Below are 9,474 nucleotides of genomic sequence, written 5' to 3'. Positions count from 1 at the left end.
TACAAATTTAAACCAATAAACTTAAATAAAATTAAAGGTTCAGTTCCTCAATTACACAATTTTATATAGCTGTGGCTACCATAATGGGAAGCATAAATTACAGAAATTTCCATTATTTGTGAGTGAATATTATACTAACTAGCACTATGACAGAGTATCCAGAGATAAATTATCACAATTTTTGGTTACTCTTGATACATTGTCAATACAACCTCTGAGACTGCAGGGGCACCTGGGGGGCTCAGTCAGTGACGTGTACAAGTTATGCTCAGGTCATGATCTCACGGCTTGTAGGTTCAAGCCCTGCATTGGGTTCTGTGGTGACAGCTAGAGCCTGGAGCCTGGTTCATATTCTGTGTCTCCCTCTCTCTTTGCCCCTCCCTGCTTGTGCTTTCTCAGTCTCTCAAAAGTAAATAATAAACATTTTAAAGAAAAGAACATCTGAGACTGTTGACTAGAAGGAGAAACATATTGGTTGATCCACCAAGTACAGAAGCTTAAGACACAGAATCCATCTTTCCATCAAGGCAGTGTCCAAAAATTGATAGCCAAAGCCCAATGAGAATGAGTATACTGCTAAGGGATAAAGCATTACATATATTTTGTGAAAAACTGTTTAGAAGGCACACTCAAAATTTGACAGTTGGTGATATGCTGCATTCATGCTTGCAATTTCCCCAAAGTCATCTTTCTATATATTATAATATGGAAATATCGGACCATAAACATTGAGTGCTGTAATTAGTTGCTGGAGGTCACATTTATGTAGAATCCAAATATGAATTTCAAGGGAAATGATCCAGATTTCAGGGAATAAAAACAAGCGTTGAGAATTCTTCATTTTATTTAGAATAAAAACTTCTTTCATTTGTATTGCACCTAAAAACTGTTTATTTTTATTTAAAAAGAAGTATTTATTTATCCCCCATTGACTTATGTCTAGCAATATTACTAATTTTTTAACCATTAATAAGTTGTTTCTAGTTTTTCTCAGATGTTCTACTTGGACAGTAAAATTATCTCAAATAAAAGGTAGCTTTCCTCTGCAATTCTTGTCATTAAAATGATTTTCTTTTCTCTCTTTCTTTCTTCCTTCTTTCTTTCTTTCTTTCTTTCTTTCAGACTTTTCATATATTGAAGAGCAGTTTTAGTGATGTGTGTCCTACTCTTGCTTCTAATAGATTTCACGACAAAATTAATCATTTCTACTTTTATTTTCAGTAATGAGGTTTCATTAAATTTAATCTCTTCTGTTCTTGGTTTCCTAAAAGATTATCATTAAAGACTGTCAAATTTCCTCTAATTCTCTTCATATGTATATATTTTTGATATTATCGTGCCTGTGTGTCTATGTGTATCTTTTCATAGCTTGGCCCCAAGGGACCTAAGATATTGGTCTTGCCTCAAAATTCCTATTGTCTCTGGCCTCACAAAAGTTGAAAAGAAAGAAAGTAAATAGTTCAGCTGAGGTTTCCCTGTCCTAATCCTGTTAAAAAGCAGGAAGATGGAATTAAACTTTCTCCTTGCACTCTAGGACCCACAACTAATACAAGGAAAAAAAAAAGTCAAATAGCAACACATAAAAGTGGCCAAGTACTACAATTGAATTGTCTAAAATAGTAGCCACTAGATACATATGACTATTAAGCACTTGAAATGTGACCAGCATGACTGAAGATCACACTTCATTTTAAATGATGAAACATTGATGACTGAATTGAGATGTGTTTTAAGTATAAAACATACAACCATTAAAAACATGTAACAGAAATAAAATAAAGTATCATATTAATATTTATATTGATTACATAGTAAAGTGACACTTTGATATAATTGATATCTTCTATCTATTGAGTTAAATAAAGTATGTTATCAAAATTAAATTCACCTTTGTCTTATTACTTATTTTCAATATGGAAACTAACAACATGTAAAATCATATCTTTCATGCTTAGGTAAATGTTTGGCATATTTGTATATTACTTTAACACTTTATTTCACATTATATTTCTATTAGATAGCGCTGGTATAAAGACAGATAGAGGCACTAAATATAATGTTTAAATCAAGACAGTCACTGAAGGAGAGAGACTACATTTGCATATTAATTGTGTTGGCTCTATTTAAAAAGAGCCAAGAGGAATCATACAACGACCTTCTGCAGCTTCAAATCAACAACAAAAACCTCCAAAAAACAGACAAATTGGAAGGTGGATAATCACCACCAATACCTGAATTACTGACCTCTGTTAGCAAATTGAAGAAATATCTAAACATTTAGAGTAAAAATATAAAGAGAAAAATATGAAGGAATAAGAGTTTCAATAACACATGCTAATAAAAATATTGTTATGATAAGAAACGGAGCAGATGGAAGAGAGAGATAATTAAATAATTAAAGACAATACTCACAAAATGGAGAAATGCCCAAGCCTTCAGTTTGAAAAACTAAAACAGTGGAAAAACAATGCAAATTCAAGGATTCCCAATAAACATCTTAAATTCAAGGAAACCTAACAAGTTGCCATTTAGATACAATAAATTATTAAAAAACGAAATGATTTAGTATCAGAATTCTCATATAAAATACTAAAACCTGATCTTGAACAGAACACCACGTAAGGTTGCTCATGGAAAAAGAAAAGTACTTGTTATAGTATATAACCACTGTTCTTTTTTCTTTTTTGTAATTTTTTTAATGTTTATTTTTGAGAGAGAGAGAGAGCACAGGGGAGCATCAGAGATAGAGGGAGACACAGAATCCAAAGCAGGCTCCAGTCTCTGAGCTGTCAGCACGGAGCCCGATGAGGGGCTTGAACTCAACAAACTGTGAGGTCATGACCTGAGCTGAAGTCAGATGCCCAAATGACTGAGCCACCCAGGTGCCCCCAGACAATTTTCAATGTATAAAACATCACATCCATTGAACTTAAAATACATTTTGTTGTATAGCTGTGGAGTATTTAAAATAATATTTATCAGGCCATTGGCTACAATATTTTAAATATTCAAAAATTATGCATATATATATTCATATATTCATGTTCTCAGATCATAATACAATGAGTTTAGTAATATAATAATAAAAATGTAACCTAAAAAATTAAATACTTAGAATTAAAAACATACATGAAAGGTAATTTTATGAATTATTTTAATGGATGATTATACTAATGAATTTATTTACATGGTTTAGGAGGGATTTGTGATTAAAGATGTAGGGAATACTAATTGTGTGTGTGTGTGTGTGTGTGTGTGTGTGTATACATACATATATTCAGCACATGAAGAAACCAAGTGAATGAGCTAAGAAAGTGTTCTTCATCCTTTTTTTTGTAAAAGCATAGTTTTACATGGATTAAGGAAGGAGAATGCTCCCAAGGTAAGCGTGAGCTATGATGAGAATTTCTCCTATGAAGTGACAGTAATGAAATGCTATGAAAGAGAATTGCTTTATGACCCCTTCAAACCCTCACTAAAGGTTAGTTATTTGCCATATCCATCTGAAAGTTAAAAAAAAAAAAAGAAGCAGCAAGTGACAGAAAAGAATATATTCTCAAGCTAAAAAATTGTTGGATATGGTTCACTATTCCCTTTTCATTTCTTTCCTTTTAATTTGAGGTTTGATAGAATTATAACAAGCAGTTTTCTTCTGAGATACAGCTGGCATGATCGGTCACTGGCCTTTAGAGAATTGTTCTGAAATGAGGGTTTAAAAATAAGAGGGTAGAAATGCAAACTAATTCTCTTTCTAGCAACAAGGGAATATGATATCTTAAAAAAAAACATAAAAGCCTCTTTGTGCAAAACACTCCAAATATTTAATAAAATATGAAGACATACTTTTAAAAGGCACTGCCGAGCAGACAATTATATAAAGGAAATCCCGACAGGATCCAAACAGTGAAAAAGCTTCAATCCAGAAAGGGAAACAGCCCTCCAGCTAGAAGGGTCCCATGGGCTTCTGCCCTGCAATGATGACCTGGAAATTATATTTTAAAGGGCTACAAGGAGACAGAAGGAGGAGGAGGAGGAGGAGGAGGAGGAGAAGAAGAAGAAGGAGGAGGAGGAGGAGGAGGAGGAGGAGAAGCTTAGGTGGTCATGCAAGTTGGAAATTCAGATTTGAAACTTCCTCATAAATCTAAGACTAGGAAGAATGAAACATCAATGATCACACTGTAAAAGGGGACAGGAATGAAAATAGCCCATCCCAGCTTGGAATGTGGATCTATGATCCAGATCGACAACAATCTTCCTCTAAGAATTGAGAATTACATTAGCCATCAAACAAGGTTGGAAATGGTCCTAACATGCAAGTGTCACCAAAGATTCTTTAGTTTGAGATCGCTCTTGATTGATAGTAACTCTAGTACTGTAGAGGACAAAAACAGCAAAAATCTTCTCTTAATCTACATATTCTAGTTTTTTTATTAATTCACAACAAATCACTTTAAATTTAGTGGTTCACGAAAACAATCGTTTACTTTGCTCACAAATCTGCATTTGGGTAGAATTTTGAGGAATAGCTTGTTTCTACTCCTCAGACTTCAACAGAGTCACCTCAAAGACTGGAAGACTAGGGATTCTAAAAACAAATAACAAAATAAATTAATTAAAATAGATACAATAATATATTGAAATTAGTAAAAGGGCTTATTGAATGTATAATGGAAAAGTGAGTGTATTAGAAGCGACCAGTCACTTTTGGTTTCAGCTCTGGAATGTAAACATTTTGCAAGTCATTACTCCTATCCTTACAAGAAGTAAAAAAAAGTCGAATAAACTAAAAATCCGTAACTTTGCTTGGACCTAGCAGAGGAAGGCCTCAGGACACACTGCCACACAGGAATGTAGAGAGACATGCAAATACACAAAATGACAGCCAAGATTTGTTTGTCTGCATCAGAAACCATGTGTGCAAGTGGCTAAGGACACTCACGTGGCAATTTTGATAAATTACTAGATGTTGATTTTAACTAGGATGAGAAACTCCTGGGGGCTTACCTAGCCTTGGGGGTTCTACAGTTTTGTGAGTTTCGCTTACAGGAACTTTATCAGGTTTTTACACCATCAGAGGGCCAATGAATCTTCCTGGCTCTGGCAAGGTGAGGGGAAAATCAACCATTGAGAAATAAGCACAGAGTATTCTTTGTAACAAAGGAAAGGGGGAAAGGAAAGGTTTATGAGAGCATTATCCCACCTAGGGGAAGAGGAGTTACCTAACTCCATTCATCTCTAGGGCTAAGGAAGGGGGTGATCGAAGAAGAATTTGTGAAAAATATCACAGCCCAAGGACACAGATGATTAAAATGCATCGATTGAATCATGTGATTAGAGGACACTTCTCCTTCCCCACTTCTTACCTCCATATAAACAAGGCTACAGTTTAATAACAGTGGATTAAAACTGATAGAGCTGCAAGGCACAGGTTCTACTGAAGGAGGAGTTGAAGGGAACAGGAAAAATTACAACAAGGACACTAGAGGATTTTGAATTCTCTGCCATGTGCAGGTAGCACAAACATTCAACAGTACCCAACTCCTGGTCAGATGAATGTAAAACCTCAAAAGACCTACCTACCTGAGTTTCTGATACCCAGTTAATCATATTTGGCCTTTGACCAAAAGTTACCAGACATATTGAAAGGGAAGCAAACACAATCTGAACAGACTAAGCAAGCATCAGAATCCAATCCAGATATGACAAAGGTTTGGGCATATAAGAGACTTGTGGGTAATATGTTAAGGGCACTAATGAGAAAAGTAGACAACATACAAGAAAAGAAGGGCAATATAAGGGGAGATTATCATAGGGGCATTATAAGGATAACAAAGGAATGTTATAATTAACTCTTAACAATTTGATGAAATGAAGCAAATATTTTCTTAAAATATATAAACTGCTAAAACCAACACAAGGAGGATGATATTGTCAATAGGCACATCTATTAAAAATTTTTAATCAATAGTTAATAATCTCCCAGAAAAGAAAGAACCAGAATTAATTGATTTCACTGGTGAATTCTACTGAACACGTGGGGAATCATTATAGCAATACTCAGGCATCTGTTCCAGAAAACAGAAGCAGAGGGAACACTCCAGAACTCATTTTATAAATTCTGCATTATCTTAAGACCAAAACCAGATATTGCTAGAAAGGAAAACTACAGAGTAATCAATCTCATGAACATAGATGCAAAAATCTGCAACAAAGTTTTAGCAAATTGAATCCAACATGGTATATGCAATACTACAATACAACTCCTGCACTAACTGCCCAGCGTTAGTCCAGACTCTACAGGTAATGGGTACAGTCCCCAACAAGAATGCTCTCAAAGTAGACACAAGCCACAAGTTCAGGGGTCCCCATTCTACTAGCACTCTGACCGAATAGCTATACGTTTTAGGATTCCCACAAGTCTGTCAGGTTTTATAATTTAGTGGAACAATGTGCAGAACTTAGAAAAATATCATGTTTTCAACTGCCATTTTATTATCAAGGATTCAGATTAGGACCAGCCAGATGAAGGGACCTACAGGAGGAATCAAGAAGGATACCAAATGAGGAGCTCTCAAGTCCTTATCCCATCGAATCGGAACATATCCTCCTCCTAACTCATCAATGTGATCACCAGCCAGAACAGCTCAACTGAGTTTTGTTGTCCAGAGCTTTTACGGGGTCCTGTTATGTAGGTATGATTGAATTGCTGTCTAAGTGACTATATGTAATGTCCCATCCCCTTCCACTCCCCAGAGCTTGAGCTGATAGCACTTGGCTCAAAGATCTGATCGTCTACTCATGTGATTTGTCTTATTGGTATGTCAGCTCTTATACTTTACTCATGCTGAAACTATTTGGAGGCCCATCATAGGTTACTTTATTAGTATTAACTATGGTGTGATTCTAGGGGTCCCAATGAATAACAAAGACTCTCCTATCACTCATAAAATCCAAAAGCTTTAGAAGCTCTATCTTAGGAGCCCAGAACAAAGGTTACACAACATTTTTATTGTGCAACAATATAAAAACATTACACACTATGACTTAGTGAAATTTATTTCTGATTGCCAAGAATTATTGTAACATTTAGAAATCAATCAGTGGAATCCTCCATATCAACAGGCTAAAGAAAACCAAAGTCACGTACCCATATCATTTGAGGCAGGGAAAGCATTTGACAAAATCTGACACCCATCATGGTTTCCTGCGTGTATCCCTTGGAGGATGTTTCAAGTGAGATTAACATTTAAATTTATGAACTTTGAGTAAGCAGTATTCCCTTCATAATGTGGTGAGCCTCATCCAGTCAGCTGAAAGCCTGAATAAAATACAAAGACCAGCTCCCTCCAGCAGAGATAATTCCCCAGTGGAATGCCTTATACTTCATCTGTACCTCCTTGGTTCTCCTAAATGTCCAGCCTGCTGCCCACACTGCAGATTTTATACTAACTAGCCTCCATAATTGCTTGAGTCAATTTCTTATAATCAATCTCCTCACACACACACCCTATTAATTCTGCTTCTCTAGAGAAGGCTGAGTAATACACACATTTGTGATGATTTTTTTTAAAAAAATCCTCTCAGCAAACAAGGCATAATTGTGAACTTCCTTAACTTAATAAAGAACATTTACCAAAAAAAAACCCTAAATCTAAACTATTTAATGGTGAGAAATTGTATATTTTCTCCCCAAAACACCATAGCAAGTTTTCAGTAAACAATGCATATAGTAAGCCTAAGAGTGCTTTCCTTACAAAGGTCTGCTGGCAATTTGACCCCTTGGATAACATCTGAGAGTTTAGACTTTGGAAGACTTCCCATCATTCCCTAACCGGTAAGCATGGTTTATAACACCTAAACTGTGAAAAAATAATATGATTTATTTTGACCGTCTCCTTTACTACCGGGAGTCTAGAATTTTGACATGTGTAGGCAGAGGATGCATACATGATCAGTCCCCAAATGAGCCATAGGCAGTGACATTTCATACCTTTTCTTGCATCTAGGTAAGTTATGGTAGCAGATCTCACCAAATAGAATATGAGTGGATCAGTCTGTCTTTTCCATGAAGGCAACTGGATACAGGACATTGGATTCCAAGTCCTAGGGGGTATCAGAAATATAAAATGGAAGGTGACTGGATGCATGGATCACAGCTTGGGGAGATCTATCAATTGAGAACACAGACTTTACCAGAGCAAGAAATAAACTTCTATTCTGATAAACCACCAAGATTTTCATTGTGTCTGTTATAGCAAAGAGGATTACCCTGATAGAGATAAAACACTTGGGGAAGAGACTTGTGTCTCAGAAGACAAATATTAGAAATATAAGAATATAAAGAATTAAATATTAAAGAATTAAATAAATATATAAAATTTATATAAATATATAAAATAAAATATATAAAATATATAAAATAAAATATATAAAATATATAAAATAAAATATATAAAATATATAAAATAAAATATATAAAATAAATAAATAAATAAAATTAAATATTAAATATTAAAGAATTAAATATAAGAAAATCTTAATTTAAATGAATTGGGTTTTAAACTTTAAGTATCCAATAAAGATTAATTAATAAAGCCAAATAAAGCATACTAATTTAAAAAAGAATGAAGCTGAGGGCAGAAATTAGAAAATTAAAAAAATATATATATATGCTATAGATAAAATATAAAAGTTGGATATATTCAATTAAAAGTGATAAATTTGACAAAATTCTTTCAAATTAAAAAAAGGGGAGAGGTTGAAAAACATTTGATGATAAAAAGGAGATAGATGTAGATGCACTATGTATTAAAAAGATAGTAAGATAATACAAATGCCTTCTTGCTAAAAATCTGGAACATTTTAAAAAGACAAGGGTCTACAAAAGTATTATTTTGCCCAAACTCACTAAAGAAGAATTAGAAAATCTGAATATTCCTATAAATACTAAACAACTGATGCAAGAATTAAGAATCTCACTTTTCTCCCCCCTAACCTCCCCCTGTGTGGCCCCAGATTATTGCACACATGAATTCTTCAGGGTACCTTTGTTTCTTCTTCCAATTTCTGTCTGAAAATTCAACACTGGGAGCTTTCCTAAGGAAAGACCCACAGTAAGTGCTTTTTCTCATTAACAAAGGTTTACTTTACACCCAGGAGCCCCCGGAAGTGTTTTTATTTAAAAATATGACTGAACAGAGTGAAATCCTTGTCTCTACGCTCCCTAATGCTGCCCACGGATGTTTAGTCGCCCCACTGGGAGATGAAAATATCTCCAGGGGCAAGTACTCGAATCTCTTTCTACCTACCTCTGGCTTTAATCTTCTTGGCATGGTCCCTAGCATTTTGCAAAACAGGAAGTCGCAGGAATAAAAGGCACAGCACAAGGAATATAGTCAATGCATTGTAACAGCTAGCGTTGTGTGATGACAAATGGTGGCTAACTTGTGTTGAGCACAGCATAACAAATAAACT

Source organism: Prionailurus viverrinus, chromosome A1 (assembly GCF_022837055.1).
Source record: "Prionailurus viverrinus isolate Anna chromosome A1, UM_Priviv_1.0, whole genome shotgun sequence".
NCBI classification, from domain to species: Eukaryota; Metazoa; Chordata; class Mammalia; order Carnivora; family Felidae; genus Prionailurus; species Prionailurus viverrinus.
Note: the sequence above shows the minus strand (reverse complement) of the source record.